Source organism: Hyperolius riggenbachi, chromosome 7 (assembly GCF_040937935.1).
Source record: "Hyperolius riggenbachi isolate aHypRig1 chromosome 7, aHypRig1.pri, whole genome shotgun sequence".
Taxonomy (NCBI): Eukaryota; Metazoa; Chordata; class Amphibia; order Anura; family Hyperoliidae; genus Hyperolius; species Hyperolius riggenbachi.
This window is the reverse complement of record NC_090652.1, coordinates 155,507,039-155,525,157: the sequence shown is the minus strand read 5'-3', so window position 1 is coordinate 155,525,157 and position 18,119 is coordinate 155,507,039. Positions and strand designations below refer to the sequence as shown.

Here is an 18,119-nt window from a genome sequence, read left to right as displayed (position 1 = left end):
GAAACAGGAGAAGCAGGCGGAATCCCTCCGTGCGGTGTTCTCTCTGCAGCTGCTTGGGAGGTCTGTCCCATTCACTGCAATGTATTCCGCACGCTTCTCGCCACATCAGAGGTAGCGGTAATACCCGTCCGCATACCGCTACCTCTAATCTTTATGAATTGACTACTTGTTACTTTTGTTATGATAATCACCGCTCAAGGCGGTGATTTATCACTCTGCTCGCGAATGTCGGTTTTTCATGCGGAAAAAGCCTTTATGAATACAGATTTTGCTGTGTGGTCGGTAAAGTGAGCCGTTTTCAGCATATCCGCATGCGGGAATGCTTTATGAATCGAGGCCAAGGTTTCATCAAGCAAAGTTCAAATATAAGCAAAATTTCTGCAGCAAGAACAACTCCACACATTTTGCAAGCTTATCCCTAACCAGGAGAGAACCTTCAACTGATGACTTCTATGTGGGGCAGAGGGGAGCAGTAGAGATTAGGAGCTCCATGACAAATGTCTTCAGTATTTTAGAAGCTATGAGGAGCAAGGAGATATACTTTTGGTAGCATTAGGAGCAGGAGGATAGGGTGTTGGACTGGAAGGAGGAGACAGAGCCCATACCAGGATTTCCTTCCCTCTGAGTACAGGCAGTAGGAGCCAATTGTGTCATATAAACAGTGAAGGAGGTGAAAGAGGATTAAGCAGAAAAGTGGCAGGAGAGGGAGCTTAGTGGCTCTGGGCCAAGTGGGTCTTCTACTAAGCTGGGTGGTGAAACTGCAAGTGGTGGGGAATTGTACTATGCAAGTGCATGTTATACCTTGGTCTTTTCCTTTGTTTGGCCCTCTCCTCACCCCCTATCACCCCCATATTTATTGCCATAGTCTTTTCATGTTGATTTCCCTGAGAATGTATTTTTTTATATAACTTTTTTAGCAACAGTAACGTTACATTGTTGCAGCGTTCAGGAAGAGAACAAATAACAGGCCTAGGGCTGGTATCAGTGGACATTAGTGACTAAACTTGGAAGTTAGACACTTCCGCAAACCACAGCCTTTTCCTTGTATAACCATTTATGTAACACACCAGCACCATTTGGAATAGCATTTTTTTATTTATTGTTTTGTTACAGATTGTTAACAAAGTTTTATTAAAAATGAAGAACGTGATGCTCCACTAAAAGGCATGCCAAACGTTTAATGGCAATTAAGTCTATATAATGTGCAGACCACCAGCCTCACTGGGCTTGTTGACTTGTGTTATGTAATTGACACTTGATATTAATATTTTACAAGCACTGGCACTAACAGCCTGGTTACTACATTATGTGCAGAGGTCACTAGCTGCTTGTTGTCAGAGATACTGCATTTGCTACTTTTAATTTAGTACTGGTCCCCTGTCTGAAAGCACAAATTAATACTGACAATGATAATTAATTTATATCACTAATAGTAGTCTACGCTAACATGGTAGTCCCTGCTTGCGTGGCTGAAAGAGACCTTAACTGCTCTATGTTGTAATATTCTACTCTTTAACATGCATACCAGTTTCTAGGGGCGAGGGGGGAAGGACACTGCCCAGGGTGCAGCAGCAGAGGAGAGCACAGTGGCTGGGGGGGGGGGGGGGGCAGGCAGAGTGCACAGTGGAAGAGGTTACTCACCTCTCCAGGATCCACATACGCACATCTCCTTCCTAGTCCTAGGCATACCATCTCACCAGTATCAGTGCCCCCTATGGTGACCTCTGGCTACTTATACTGAGTGGGCATCTTACACTGGACAAGGCCTTGTACATAACAAAATGTGATCTATTCCACACAATATGCATTAAGAACTGTAGGCTGAACTGCGACTTTAATCTGAGTAAATCACTGGAAGCATTCTTTGTTTGAGTTTTGGGTTCCTCTAACATCTTGTCCCATTCATAAGGTGACTGACAGCAGAAAGTAGTATGAAGTTTCTCATTTATTGTCAAAGACAGCAATAAAAACACATTTAAGTAAGATTACATCTAAAGCATATGTGAGAGGTTGTTCCTTTCTGTGTCCCTATTGGTAACAACATCAGAAGTTCACCAATAACAGATGTCCAGCACTCCAGAGTAACATTAACGCTGTTAAAAGAGGCCATGAAGTAAGCCTTCCTGTAAAAGATAAAAACTGAAGGTTAACAATGACAAGCATTAGTACACTAGGTTTCCATGATGTTTTACATAGGTTTTACTATAGCTTATAAATAAACTTTGATCTTATCATTGTTAACATTTTCTTTTCTTTTCTTTTTTGCTAGTGTCTAATGGCCTTTGTAGACAGACAGATAAAAGCATGAAATAATGTGCAGCCTTCCTTGTCATAAATCACTGTAGTTGAGCCTTCTAATTCACATTTTCATTTTCTTGCATCTTAGCGGCAGGTAGATCAAACAAAGCGTCTTCTGCTTTCACTGCTAAGGGTAGGCATGCACAATTCAGCAAGTGATTAGTTACCTCCTGCATGAAAAATCTTCGGAGTGTAGCAACTGATACATCACATTGCATCTCTTGATTTTGCCATTGCTCGGCTAATTTTGTACTGCTTGTTTCCCCATTTACACCTCGTCCCACATGTAATGTGAAGGTTGGACATTCATATGTATCAGCAGAAGAAATGAACTGCAGTTAATTTAGATTTAAATTTCTCACTGGGAGGTATATTGTAATTTGCCATTTTTTTCCTGTTGGTTCACACCATTGAAACCTCTGCAACTACTGCTGTTGGTCAGTACTGTTGTGGGTTGCAGTCAGGGGCGCCGCCAGCATACAGACAAGCCACGCCCCCGCTTGAGGCCTCACACTGCACTGTGGGAGGCTTTGCTCTGCTGCTGGCGGCTGGCTCCAAAGTGGTGCTGCAGGAGGGTGGGAGCAGCGGCAGGGGCCGGGGGGAGCGGGCAGAGAGAAGGTTCAACTCACCTAACCTTCCTCGATCCCCGCACCGCACGCAGCCTCTAGCTTTATCCTGTTACGGTGTCTGTCGCTATGGTAACAGCGCCCCTAGTGATGACATAACCGCATGTCATCATAGGGGGCGCTCTTACTGATGTGACAGACGCCGGGACAGGAAGAAGATAGAGGCTGGGTGTGGGGATCGGCGGAAGGTGAGTTGAAACTTCTCTCTGCCTGATCCCCCGCAGTATGCTGGACAAACGTACCTATCTAACCTATACTGGGGGCATCTACCTAACCTATACTGAAGGGTACCTACCTATCTAATCTATACTGGGGGCATCTACCTATCTAACCTATACTGGGGGCATCTACCTACCTATCCTATGCTGAGGGGTACCTACCTATCTAACCTATACTGCACAGTGCTGGGCCGAAATTACGCATTAGCGTAATTACGCATCGTAATTCACTACAAATGCACCGTAAGCGTTACGTGTAAGGTTACGGTATTACGCGTAATTAATTACGCGTAGACCGTGGGTTACGTTTTTACACGTAACAAATTACGCGTAAGACAGTAAACTCCCATTGAAATTACACAGTCTGCCGTAATCGCGTAATATTACGCTCCCGTATAATATAAAAAAGCCGCCGACTTTAAGGGTTAATAGCAAAGCCCCCTTAAGTGCTAAGAGCCTCAAATTTGGAGAATATATTAAGGAGATCAGAAGGAATAAGAGGAAACAATTTTTTTTCAAAAAGACCTTATAGTTTTTGAGAAAATCGATGTTAAAGTTTTAAAGGAAAAATATATACATTTAAAAACCAGCCGACTTTAACGGTTAATAGCAAAGCCTGCTTAAAATTTAGAAACACCAAATTCACAGGGTATATTAAGGGGATCAGTGGGAATAAGAGGAAAACATTTTTTTTCAAAAAGACCTTATAGTTTTTGAGAAAATCGATTTTTAAGTTTCAAGGGCAAAAATGTCTTTTAAATGCGGAAAATGTCAGTTTTTTTTTGCACAGGTAACAATAGTGTTTTATTTTCATAGATTCCCCCAAGTGGGAAGAGTTTTACTTACTTCGTTCTGAGTGTGGGAAATATTGAAAAAAAACGACGTGGGGTCCCCCCTCCCAGACCTCTTTAACCCCTTGTCCCCCATGCAGACTGGGATAGCCAGAATGCGGAGCACCGGCCGCGTGGGGCTCCGCACCCTGACTATACCAGCCCGCATGGTCCATGGATTGGGGGGTCTCGGAAGGGGAGGGGCAGCCAAGCTTTCCCCTCCCCCTCCGAGCCCTTGTCCAATCCAAGGACAAGGGGCTCTTCTCCACCTCCGATGGGCGGTGGAGGTGGAGGCCGCGATTTCCTGGGGGCGGGGTTCATGGTGGCATCTGGGAGTCCCCTTTAAAAAGGGGTCCCCCAGATGCCCACCCCCCCCTCCCAGGAGAAATGAGTATAGAGGTACTTGTACCCCTTACCCATTTCCTTTAAGAGTTAAAAGTAAATAAACACACAAACACATAGAAAAAGTATTTTAATTGAACAAAAAACATAACCACGAAAAAAGTCCTTTAATATTCTTAATTAACCATTAATACTTACCTGTCCCTTTAAAAGCCAGTTCCCACGCAATATCCTCGGAAATATACTAATCAGTTACAATGTAACAAAGTTATTACAATGTAACAACTTTGTCACTTTGTAACACCACCGCACCCGACGTCACTCGCCGCTCACCCGCCGGCCGCCGTATACACGCTAAGTCCCCGCCGGCTCCCGCCGTCCACTCCGCCCACACCTGTCACCCATATACATGCTGGCACCCATGGGTGCCAGCATGTATATAGGTGACATGTGGGAGAGGCGGGGAGGGCAGCGGAGCCGGCGGGGACTTAGCGTCCCTTCACCCGACAGAGCTCTGAGCTATAGCTCAGAGCTCTCGAAAGCATCTTTGTATTTGGGCTCCAAGGAGCCCCATTGGTCCTTAGCAGACCAATGGGGTTCCTTCAAATCAGAAGGAACCCCATTGGTCTGCTAAGGACCAATGGGGCTCCTTGGAGCCCAAATACAAAGATGCTTTTTAGCACTTAAGGGGGCTTTGCTATTATCCCTTAAAGTCGGTGGCTACCTAACATTGATCCATGCGTCAACTTTTCCGCTTGGCAGCATGACCTTACGCATTAATTGCTAGTAGGAATTTACGCGTAAGCCTATAACGTAACAACCTGAATTACGGTATTCTTACGCGTAAATGCGTAAGGGCAATGCGTAATTACAGACATGTACCGAAATTGATTGTCTATGCCGTAAGCGTAATTTCGTAATGCGTAATAGCGTAAAATTACGCGTAATGATCCGTAAGCGTAGCTTTTTCCATTACGACCAGCACTGATACTGCATGCACTTACCTATCTAATCTCGATTGAAGGCACCTACCTATCTAATCTATCCTGCGGGCAGCTACCTATCTAACCTATACTGAGGTATCTACCTATATAACCTATACGGAGGAGTACCTACCTATCTAACCTATACTGGGGGCATCTACCTATCCAACCTATACTGAGGAGTACCTACCTATCTAACTAATAGTGTGTGCACCTACCTATCTAATCTATACTGGGGCCATCCACCTATCTAACCTATACTCGGGGCATCTACCTATCTAACCTATACTGAGGAGTACCTACCTATCTAAGTTATACTGCGTGCACCTACCTATCTAGGGCTTGATTCACAAAATGGTGGTAACTGTTAGCACGGCTGTTAGCACGGCTTTTTGCGCGTTTTATCACGTTTTCACGCGAAAACGTTTTTCGCACGCAAAAATTCTCATTTGCCCGTTAACGTGAATTTTTCGCGCATTAATGTTCGTGTTCGTGCGATAACGTGAATTTATTGCGTAAATGTGACCGTTAACACGCGAAAAATTTGCGTTAATGTGCGAACATGATTTTTTGCACGCGAAAATCGTTATCACGCGAAATTTCACGCAAAGCACTTTTCACAGCGTGCTAACGGTTAGCACCGTTTTGTGAATCAAGCTCGTAATACTGGGGGCATCTACCTATCTAACCTATACTGAGGGGTACCTATCGATCTAATGTATATTGCATGCACCTACGTATCTAACCTATACTGGGGGCAACTATACGGGCTACCTATACTGAGGGCAGCTAGACCTGGCTAATTTATACTGCAGGCACCTATACCTGTCTCCTCGTGGGAGGGGGCACATTTTACGCCCTTGCCCTGGGTGCAATTTAGCCTAGAAACTGCTAATATTTAGCTCCAACCACATCATGTGACGCTTTGTTTTATGGTATGGCTATGCATTTTTTCGCCACAGCGCACTTCTTTCATTGGATCAGCATCAATAGAAAAAACAGTTGAGTCAGGCACTGCAGTGATTGCTGTTTTAATGGTGTTTCAGATTGGAGTAAATCACCATAGTTGTATCAAAAATTGTGACATTTTAAGGTAGGTGCAAAACATCATCATCATTGGAAATTTCATCAAGTATAAAAATCTTGTGCATTCAAACAGTTGCAAGAGGAGGATGTCCTACCATGTCAAAAGGTGGCGGTGGTGGGTGCAGGGCAAAAATTCATCACTGCAGTGCCTGACTCAACTGTCATGAGCACGCAGTATTTATCATAATAACAAGGTGGCCTTTAGAACATCTCTCCTTCCTCAATCCCAGTGATACGGTTACAGACATTGTAGTGCCGGCAACCCTCTTTCTCATTGATTGAGCACTTCTTTCATTGATGGGGCCTCAAGTTAGGGACTGCTTGAGGCCACCAAAACCTTAGCTGCACCCAATCTCTTTTCAAGACAATGAATTAATAGACAAAATGAAGAACACGCCTAGAGGACTAGCAGAAAAGACAGCCAAATGAGATAGAAGTCTAAAGATTCATGTTGGAAGAAGCTATACAGATGAAGACAGAGGTATACAGAAGAAGAAAGAAAAATACAGGTGAGAGGCCAAAAGTTTATAAAAGAAAATGGAGGTAAAATATAATGGAAAATAAGAAAGCTTTTTTTTCATTAAGTAATTCACTAAAATACTTTTTTTTATGAAAACAACTGCTGTAGTTTGGTTAATTTCCCAGTCTATAAGAGTAGATGATAGATATAGCAGGTGACCCAGGCTGGGGTGGGAGAGGTACAGAGAGAAAGAACAAAGGAAAAAAAGGAGAGAACGACAGGAAGTGCAAAATCCATACAATGTAATGGGAGCTGAGATCAAAATAAGAATCAATAAAACAGCTTTATTCACTCCAACTGATACATTTAAAAAAGAATTGCAGTATGTAGTACATACAATGTTGCCTACCATGTTGTTGATGGCTGTGGGGTGAGGTGGGGGGCAGTGGGGTCGCCTAATGACCGTTTCGCTCCGTGAGCGTCAGAGGCTTCTGCGCACGCCGGAACACCGTGCTTCGGTTACTTTTAATGGGGAATTCCTCCCAGTGGGCGTAGCGCGCCGGACCTCGCCACCAGCTCCATTTCCGGCGGAAGCCTTGCCCCCTGACGTTGGCAATCTGGAAAATGGAGCGTTCCACGCTGGTTCTGGCTTCATGCTCCGTCTCAACCAATGGTTGATACACGAAAGCCACAGAACCACTAGGTGGTGCTAAAGTACAAGAGATGCTTCTCTTTCGTGCAGATCTGTCTGACATAGTTACATGTTGTTAACAAGTCCGCACTCAGGGTGGCTCTGACTATAAAATAAATATTCATTTCACTTCTCAAATATCACTGTGTGTGTCTCCTATATGATATATATCTAACTGACATTTTTATCGTAACAACCAACGATTTCTACAGGAAAATCATGACAATTAACAAGGTTGCTCAAACTTCCTCATCCCACTGTATGTGAAATGTATAGATTCTTGAATCTGCGCTATATGGATTTCTTTTTTCTTGGCTTGGATGATAGCCCAAGGGGCTCCTGGTCATCAAGGAATCCTCCAAGTACAGAAACTTAGTGAAGGCCAGTTGTTCTTAGCATTTTTAAATTAGATACCCCATCAATAGTTAATAACAAACTCAGGTTTTTGCATAATGTTGTGCATGCGCATGCATATCCCATTGCCGAATCAATTTCACAGAAGCTGACTGTTCATCCATAGTTGAGAAATACCACCTTCAGCTATGGCACTAAGTGGTACACGATTCTTTGGTTATTAAGTATGTCAGGAGGCAAACTATACATGTTATTTTAAGTAAGAGCAGAGGGTAGCAATGGCCTTGTGTGCACTGCTGAGGGGTTCATTACCACACTGGATGTTGCCCCCTTGCATTTATCAAAGTACCCCAGGTACCTGAGTGTACCAGGTGGAAGATGTATACTAATCATGATGTGATTTTTATTTATTTATTTATTTATTTATTTTACAATTAAATCCACTGCTGTAAAAAACAGAGCTTATCTCTTGATGACGTAGCATTAATTGAGACTGGCAGTTTTTATTTTTTTATAACAGTAAAAGCAATATAAAATGTATACTCACTAAAAGCAAAGGAAGAGTGAAAACGATCTGCAAAAGAAAAACAAAGAAACATTAAATCTGAGATTGACAACAAATAAATAGAGAGGATTAGCTGTGATTTGGACTATTAAAACAATATTGGCTAATAAAACCAAAATGTTTGATGATCTGAAAATACAAAATAACAAGGAATTTATTCTAATCAGTTACATATGTAGCATCTGCAGAGCGGTGCGGTTTAAATTAGTGCAAGATGCATCCAGTTTAAAAGAGCGTCCACTATTTGTAGCCGCAGTTCACATAGTGGGCAGCCCCGGTGCTCGCTATTATAGTGTGCATCCTTTTAATTAGGGTGCATCCATGCAATAAAGATGAACTCCAGTGAAAATAATGTAATAAAAAAGTGCTTCATTTTTACAATAATTATGTATAAATGATTTAGTCAGTGTTTGCCCATTGTAAACTCTTTTAAATCCCTGATTTACATTCTGACATTTATTACATGGTGACATTTTTACTGCTGGCAGATGATGTAGCTGCTGCATGCTTTTTTAGCAGTTGGAAACAGCTGTAAACAGCTATTTCCCACAATGCAACAAGGTTCACAGACAGGAAACTGCCAGGAGAACGTACTCAGAGTTTTTTATGGGAGGGGTTTCACCACAATATCAGCAATACAACGCCCCCTGATGGTCTGTTTGTGAAAAGAAATAGATTTCTCATGTAAAAGGGGATATTAGCTACTGATTGGGATAAAGTTCAATTCTTGGTCGGAGTTTCTCTTTAAGGCGCCAATGAAAAGATTAAGGTTAGGTGCGGAGGGTTAAGGTTTGTTACCCACGGGATGGTTAAAGTTAGTTTCCCGTTTCCCATGGTGGTTAAGATTAGTTGCCTGGGGTGGCTGAGGTTACTTGCAGCGGGGGTTAAGGTTAGGCACCCACCGGGGGGTTAAGGTTAGGCACCCACCGGGGGGGGTTAAGGTTAGGGACCACTAGGGGATGGTTCTGTGTAAGAGTAGGGAGAGGTTAAAGGACAACTGAAGCGATTTGGATATGGAGGCTGCCATATTTTTTTCCTTTTAAGCAGTACCAGTTGCCTGGCTGTCCTGCTGATCCTCTGCCTCTAATACTTTTAGCCATAGACCAGGGGTCAGGAACCTTTTTGGCTGAGAGAGCCATAGACGCCACATATTTTAAAATGTAATTCTGTGAGAGCCATACAACATATTTCAAACTGGGACAGTGCGCATGCGCAGCAGAGGGCTAACATCCCTGTTGCCATGGTGATGTGTATACAGTTGATCCGCCGAGCTGCGGAAGTATCAGACATGTCGTCAACTTCTCTTGGGTTTCAGCAACATAAGCAATTTCCCAGATAGGAGAAATACCAACTAACAGCTTGTACCATTAGCTAGCTGACTTGGGGGATGATTCACTTTGTAGGATGAGATCCCCACACTTTGGCCCAATAGGATGCCTGTCAAGTGACAAGCAGCCTATTGGGCCAATCAAAGCACTCCAATGTTCACACCCCTTCCCTTGCCTCTGCTCAGTGACCCTCATAGCGTGGGAGGCTGGAGCCCTACTTGCAAGGGTCATAAAACAATTGTGGAATTGTGGCCATCATAATTTTCACATCCATAACAAGTATAGCCACTAAAAAACTTGACCTAGGGGATGGACCCTGCATCTGTTCAGCCCCTGTCTGCCCATGACATGGACTGAGGCAGCTTTTTCAGGCGGCAAAAGGCTTGGGGCAGCACCAGGCAGAAACCGGAAATGAGCAGAGCGCCTGGCTGCCACCGCCTGCCTGTCCTCCTGCTCATTCACCTGGAGTACGGATGCAGGGCCCCCTGCCCACCCTGCCGCACACATGCTGAGGACATCGTGCGGAAGCAGAAACGGAGTGTGAAAGTGAGCAGAGTACCTGGCCTGCTGTTGCCCACCTGCCTGTTCACCTAGAGTCAGGATGCGGGGCCCCCTTCCCACCCTGCTGCACACATGCTGCACACATGTTGAAGACGGCAGGCAGAGGCAGAAACCGGAAAAAGATTGACGCCGCCTGCCGCCCGCCCACTCTGCCCTGCAAGTACTGCACGTGGAGGATGAGGATGCTGTGGGGGGACCCCGGACAAACCAACCTGAACCATCACCATCATCACCCTGCTGCTGGGCCTGACACCGGAACCTGGAGGTGAGAGACATAATTTATATACTTTATATCCATCTGTGTGTACAGGAGGGGAAGAGGGCACTGAGTGTTATATTGTATCCAGTGTGGGATAGGGGATGGACCCTGCATCTGTTCAGCCCCTGTCTGCCCATGACATGGACTGAGGCAGCTTTTTCAGGCGGCAAAAGGCTTGGGGCAGCACCAGGCAGAAACCGGAAATGAGCAGAGCGCCTGGCTGCCACCGCCTGCCTGTCCTCCTGCCCATTCACCTGGAGTACGGATGCAGGGCCCCCTGCCCACCCTGCCGCACACATGCTGAGGACAGCGTGCGGAAGCAGAAACGGAGTGTGAAAGTGAGCAGAGTACCTGGCCTGCTGTTGCCCACCTGCCTGTTCACCTAGAGTCAGGATGTGGGGCCCCCTTCCCACCCTGCTGCACACATGCTGCACACATGTTGAAGACGGCAGGCAGAGGCAGAAACCGGAAAAAGATTGACGCCGCCTGCCGCCCGCCCACTCTGCCCTGCAAGTACTGCACGTGGAGGATGAGGATGCTGTGGGGGGACCCCGGACAAACCAACCTGAACCATCACCATCATCACCCTGCTGCTGGGCCTGACACCGGAACCTGGAGGTGAGAAACATAATTTATATACTTTATATCCATCGGTGTGCACAGGAGGGGAAGAGGGCACTGAGTGTTATATTGTATCCAGTGTGTGTGTGTGTGTGTGTGTGTGTGTGTGTGTGTGTGTGTGCGCGCGCGTGTGGGTCACTATGGTGGAGGGGAGATCACTATTAATATTAAGAGATCACTAATAATCAGGGGGAGTCCTTCCATTATGCCACCTGAATGATGTCAGGCGGCATCCTCCATGGGGGAGCAGTCATTCGAAATCACAAGTTTGCCGTGGGCAGCAAAAAGTCTAGAACCGGCCCTGTCAATAAGCTCCATATAAGCTTGTAAAATAGATAAATTACTTCACCAGACATTAGGCCACAGCATGATATTGTGGAGTTTCAGAAATTAACCATCTCAGCCCACGGGTATTTTTTACCTTATGTATCAGAGCAATTTTCACCTCCCATTCATTCGCCAATAACTTTATCACTAATTATTATCACAATGAATTGAGCTATATCTTGTTTTTTTCCGCCACCAATTAGCCTTTCTTTGGGTGGTACACTTTGCTAAGAATTATTTTTTTCTAAATGCATTTTAACAGGAATATTAAGAAAAAATGGAAAAAATTCATTATTTCTCAGTTTTCGGCCATTATAGCTTTAAAATAATACATGCTACCATAATTAAAACCTTAAATAAACTACCTCTGCATTGGAGTGTCGGAGTCCACCTTCTTCATTTCATATATAATTAAAACCTATGTATTTTATTTGCCCATTTGTCCCGGTTATTACACCATTCAAATTATGTCCCTATCACAATGTATGGCGCCAATATTTTATTTGGAAATAAAGGTGCATTTTTTTAGTTTTGCGTCCATCACTATTTACAATCTTATAATTTAAAAATGTTCATAATATACCCTCTTCACATGCATATTAAAAAAAGTTCAGACCCTTAGGTAACTATTTATGTTTTTTTTGTTTGTTTTTTTATTGTATTTTTTTTTTCATAAAAAAAATTATTTGGGTAATTTTTGGTGTGGAAGGTAAACAGTTAATTTTAAATGTAATAATGTGTGTTTATTTCATAAAAAATGTATGTAGATGTAGTTTTACTATTTGGCCACAAGATGGCCACAATCAAATTTTTTTTGTTTAGTCCGGGAAGCAAGCACTCTCGCTTCCAGAAAGTATAAGGAAAACGGGAATTTTTTTTTTCTCAGAAAGACTGCGACTTCTGATAAGAACTATGTTCCCATTCATTGATCTTCGGGCTAGCTGGGGGCAGCATGGTAGCATGGTAGCGCGCGGGAGCATGCAGCAGCGCGCAGCAGCACCCATTTGGACATGGCAGTCACTTCCAAGCGGTTAAAATGGTTAATGTGTGTTTAGCCTTGGGCAGTGCAACAATAATATCAAGCAGACATAAAGCATACAAAAATTCATCTTTCAAAATTCATTCATAAAAGCCTGCTGTTTGTAAAGATTGCAGATATTGCACAAGCGTTGTGATTTTGGGACTGCCATCCATTCCGCCAACCATCAGTGTCTACTAGGTTCACCAACATTTGTGTAACGATTGGTGTCAGCACACAGAGTGTATCTGATTATTGATGATCTGCAGTATCACCAATAATACAGATGTTATACCTGATTATATGGTGATCTGCAGAATCACCAATAATACAAGTATAGCTTGACACAGGACACCTAATGTAGTTTGAGTGTTTGGTGCAACAATAAGAATGGTTATCTCCCGAGGAGCGGGAGACACAGACACTACTGCAGCCAAGGCTTCCCTGAAGAGCAGGGAATTGGACTGCGCTGCAGCCAGTGGACACCTGGGGTGCAGGTGGCCTCTGACTGCGTAGATACTAACCTCCTTAATAGAAGAAGATGGAGATTGTACTACAGCCAGGGATTCCCTGATGGATCGGGAATCAGACTGTACTGCAGCCAAGGATTCACTGATGGGCTGGGAATCAGACTGTACTGCAGCCAGTGGACTCCTATAGGTAAAGTCTCCTGACTGGACTGTAATGAGGACTTCCTGTGGAGTAGGCAGCCTTTACAGCTAATGGACAAGTATAGAGTTGGTGTCACGAGGAGTACAGTGAGGCTGCTCACCCAAGGGATGAGTGACAGCCAGAAGGGTCATACAGGCCAGGTCAGCAACACACGAGCAGATAAGGTACAGAGACAGAAGACTGATACGGTATCCGGGTACAGGCAGGGTTCGCAACGGGAAGACAGATAGGCAGGGGCGTAACTAGGCCCCACCGGGCCCCCCTGCAGATTTTCTGAGCGGCCCCCCCCCCCCCCCCCCCCGCCCTGGGGCCCGCTCGCGGCCGTTTTGTGGGTGCTGGAGGGGTGGCAGCATGAGGGGAAAGCCTTGCCCACAGTCGGCGGGGAGAGGGGTAGTTCCCCCCTCTCCCTCACCTCGGGGCTCTCCCCTCTGCGCTCCCCTCCAGCTCGTAAGTGTCTGTGGGGCTGTGGTGGGCAGCGAGCGGCGGGCAGATACATACCTGCTTCCGTGCGTTCCATCGGAGACTTCTCCCTCTAGCGGCTGACGTCACTTCCGGAAGTTTATAGTTTATTTTCACCTCGGGTATCCTTTAAAGCTCGCAAGTAGAGACAATGAGGGCTTAGAGATTCAGGGCCATGCTTTGATGGTCAGTAAGGGATTTTATTACGCTTAAAGGGATACTGTAGGGGGGGTCGGGGGAAAATGAGTTGAACTTACCCGGGGCTTCTAATGGTCCCCCGCAGAAGTCCTGTGCCCACGCAGCCAGTCTCCGATGCTCCGGCCCCGCCTCAGGTTCACCTCTGGAATTTCAGACTTTACTGGGCCTGCGCAGTATGCTCCTGGTGACATCAGCGGAGCGAGGACACGGCAACATAGGCGCAGTGGTTTTCAGACTTTAAAGTCTGAAATTCCAGAAGTGAACCAGAGGCGGGGCCAGAGCATTGGGGATTGGCTGTGCGGGGGACCATTAGAAGCCCCGGGTAAGTTCAACTCATTTCTCCCCGACCTCCCTACAGTATCCCTTTAATTAGTGACTTTTAAGAACAAACTACATTTACAGTAATATGCCACTTTTGTGCATGGCAATTAGAAAAGATTTATGTATTTTAATATATTGAATAGGTTTTGACTCTTTTCGTGGAAGTGCTTTCTTGATAATGTTATTATACCTTTTTGCTATTGCCAGTAATGCATGTGTTCATTCAACCTTTGCAGTTCATCCACCTATGACAGGCATCAGCCTATGACAGCTGATCGCTTCTGTGCCTCGCAGGGGGACAGCCGTAGATCGCAGCGCTGTACAGTGTAAATAGACAGCGGTTTTGCCATTTAACAGTCTCCTAGCGGTGATCACCGCTGAGAGATTGATGACTGAGTGAAGCTCAGCGCACACGATCTTCTGCAAAACCCCGCCCCAGTACTTCACGCCAATTGGCATTGAACAGTCCTGGGGCTGCTGCTGTGTCCACGCCAATTGGTGTGGAGTGGTCGTTAGAAAGCAAAACTGTTCTCAAAAACTACTTATTCAGCTGCCATGGTGGCTGCTCAACACTTTGTAGCACTAAAGGTGATGATTGTGCATTATCTGACAGTTTTTTGTCATTGAGAAAGAATACATGTTCTGATACTTTCTACAATATCTATGAAAGTGTGGAGAGTTTTTCAAGGGACTGTAAAGCTTTTCAGTTGGTGAACTGATGTACCATACGTTTTGTAAAGTGACAAAAATAAACTCCATTAAAATGGTCTGAAATGTTTACAGACTGATAAGAAAAATGTATGAAAACTGCCTGAAAAGTGCTCAAAAGTGGGGAAATGTGTAGGAACAGAATGAATGCCAAATGAGGAATTTTAGGGGTAAATTTAACCTTTTGTTTTTCTGGGCTCTGGGGTTAAGAAAGCCAAAATCTGAGGGTGGGTACACACTAGGACTAATCATTGGCATTTTGCTGGTAGGGTCTAATGCAGAGAGACACACTTTCAATGACTTTCTAAGGGCCTTAGAAGATTACGCAATCATTCTGGGCTCCTTACTGTTTTTGTATTTACATCTACTCCACATAAGAAAAAAGACTGCATGCCGCTTGTGTGACAAAGGTAGCTTTTGCTGCAGTGCTTAAAATTGCATTGGTGGAAACCGCATACAATTGCAATCACAGTGCAATGCAAAAAAATAGCCGTGATTTTGCATATGTGTGCGATAAGCCGAAGGTATTCAAAACTGCACTCAGCTTTGTGTGTACATTTTAAAACCTTCAGCTGGACCCGTTTGACACTCAACACAGAAAGGAATCCAAAAAATTAAATGTGGGGTTGTTGCCAAGCATGCAAGCCTCACAGAGTAATGTAGATACTCATTGGCCCGTGGGAGGAGAAGAAGCCACAGTTTATTTTCCCTGTGCTGAGAGACTGACAACTAAGGGTGTAGGGAGAAAAAGCATTCTGCTCTCTGGACAACTGTTCTAATGACTGCATCTGCCACTGATAAGGAATCATACAAAGTTTAGTAGACAAAGATTTGTAGACAGTCCCTATTCAGTGTACAGCAGGCTGTTGTGTATAGCAGCGCTCTGCCCCAAGCTTTCTCCATCCCCTCCCTAAGTGCTGTGTGCTGAATTGATGCTGCCAGAGAAATCTGCAGAGCAAGTTCTGCTCCGTCAGAGGTGGACAGAGCGAGTGTAATATGAAGCTGAGGCTGGGAGTTTCTTGTCTGTCAGTTTTCTGTGTGCATATGCTGCACACCATGGGCTTGATTCACAAAAGAGTGTTAACTGTTAGCACGGCCGTTTTCGTGCAAATTTTCGCATTGCGCGCGTTCGTGAAATTTCACGATAAACGATAACGTTTTCGCGCGCAAACGCAAATTTTCGCGCGAAAACAATATCGATTTTGCGGTAAAATTCGCGATCGCGCGCAATGCGAAAATTCGTGCGAAAACGGCCGTGCTAACAGCACTCTTTTGTGAATCAAGCCCCATATGTGTCTGTATGTGTGAATACATGCACGTTTTATCACAGAAGCTAATGTAATTGATAGTGAAAATGCCTGCAGTGCTTCATTGCTGTCTGTTTTTATCTGCATGGGGAAAACATATTCACTAACCGATTGATTAACATTGGCAGAAAGCGAGGGTGGGCTGGTCTCATACAAAGTTTTGCAGGGAGGCCCATTGATTTCTAGTTACAACCCTGTTAGTGAGGCTTGATTTATCCATCAATTTTAAAGAATTAGGCGGCAAAAAATCTTCATTTGACTTTTGTAGGTACTCTATAATTACCTGCGACTGTCACAATGAAGAAATTTGTATGATGAAATTATTGCAAGCAAGAAGACAGACTTTTTTTTTCCAGTTTGGCAGACTGATGAATTACTAAAGAGTTAAAAAGTAATTCTCTATGAATACATTTCTATGTTCAAAAGTAGCATATTTTTAGATTTTTATACATATGTTCCTAACTTCCTATGTGATTTTATAATTAGTAAAGGGGACGGCTGTTGAATAATTTAGTGCAGAAAACATTTTATATCTTTATCAAAGCACAAAGCATACATATTTCTCAGTGCTAAGGTGCGTACACACATGTGACTATAGTCGTTTGTAACGATCGTTCCCCGATCTTTACCAACGACGATCGTTACAAAAAACGAACCAACGACTATTAAGGCAAACGACGAACGAGGCAAATCGCTACAAAACAAAGTTCTGTCTTGGCGGATTTTTACCACCGACGATCGTTAGCAAAAGTGGTACATCGTTGGAAACGATCGTTCGTACCAGGCTGGACATGCGCATTTCACTTTTTCTCCAAGGAACTTTACAATTTTATGCGCAGGCGCATTAAGTGCTTTTACGTGGTGTAACGTTCGTTCTAACGATGTGATCGTTACACACTTTTTACAACTAACTTTACTTCGGTCGTTCTTTCGTCAATTAAAAGATCGTTCGTCGTTGACAACGAACGATCGTTGTCGCATGTGTGTATGTAGCACTAGTTTCTGGATCACTCTGTGCAGAACATACCATGACGTAGTATAGGTCCAAGGTCTAGTACAAACGTGGAGTCCTCCTGCTGTGCTCTGCGGGACTGGTGGCCACTAGAACATGACTAGAAAGGCAACAAAGAACATAAAGGCAAAAAGGTGAATCCATTTATAATGAATCACTTAGTATAAGAAACTGATTTATTAGATAATTTCTTAGCAAATTATTTAGGTTACAGTATATAGCAGAGATTTCATTCCTACAGTTTGTATGCAGGATGTAGTGAGATCTGACTATGTCCAAAGTGTCTTCCTTCACATTCTGTGTGCTCCCCTCCATATGCTCATTTCCTGTTCCATCTCTTTTTCCTCTTCCCTTCCCTCATGGACAGCACCAGGGGGGGTGCTTTGGGGTGCTGAAGCACCCCCTAAAATTGTCCAAGCACCCCTTGAGCACTGAATACTACCTACTTGCTGGGGCAGATCTACTACCTACGCAGGGGCAGCATACTACCTACTGGCTGGGGCAGAATACTACCTACTGGCTGTAGCAGCATACTACCTACGCTGGAGCAGCATACTACCTACAATGGGGCAGCATACTACCTACACTGGGGCAGCATACTACCTACACTGGGGCAGAATACTACCTACTGGATGAGGAAGCATACTACTACCTAAACTGGGGCAGCATACTACCTACTGGCTGGGGCAAAATATTACCTACTGGCTGGGGCAGATCTACTACCTACACTGGGGCAGCATACTACCTACTGTCTGGGGCAGCATACTACCTACTGGCTGGGGCAGATCTACTACCTACACTGGGGCAGCATACTACCTACACTGGGGCAGCTATACTACCTATGCTGGGGCAGCTATACTACCCACGCTGGGGCA

At 44.5% G+C, this 18,119-nt stretch overlaps 1 long non-coding RNA gene across 1 annotated transcript; it reads right to left on the bottom strand.

Annotated features, from left to right (window-relative positions):
- Positions 1 to 2,010: 2,010 nt before the first annotated feature.
- Positions 2,011 to 17,338, bottom strand: LOC137524664 (uncharacterized). Its single transcript, XR_011022753.1, has 3 exons — positions 17,260 to 17,338; positions 8,436 to 8,462; positions 2,011 to 2,123 (listed from the first exon to the last, which is right to left on the bottom strand). It is a non-coding gene; the product is annotated as an uncharacterized lncRNA (long non-coding RNA).
- Positions 17,339 to 18,119: the final 781 nt, after the last annotated feature.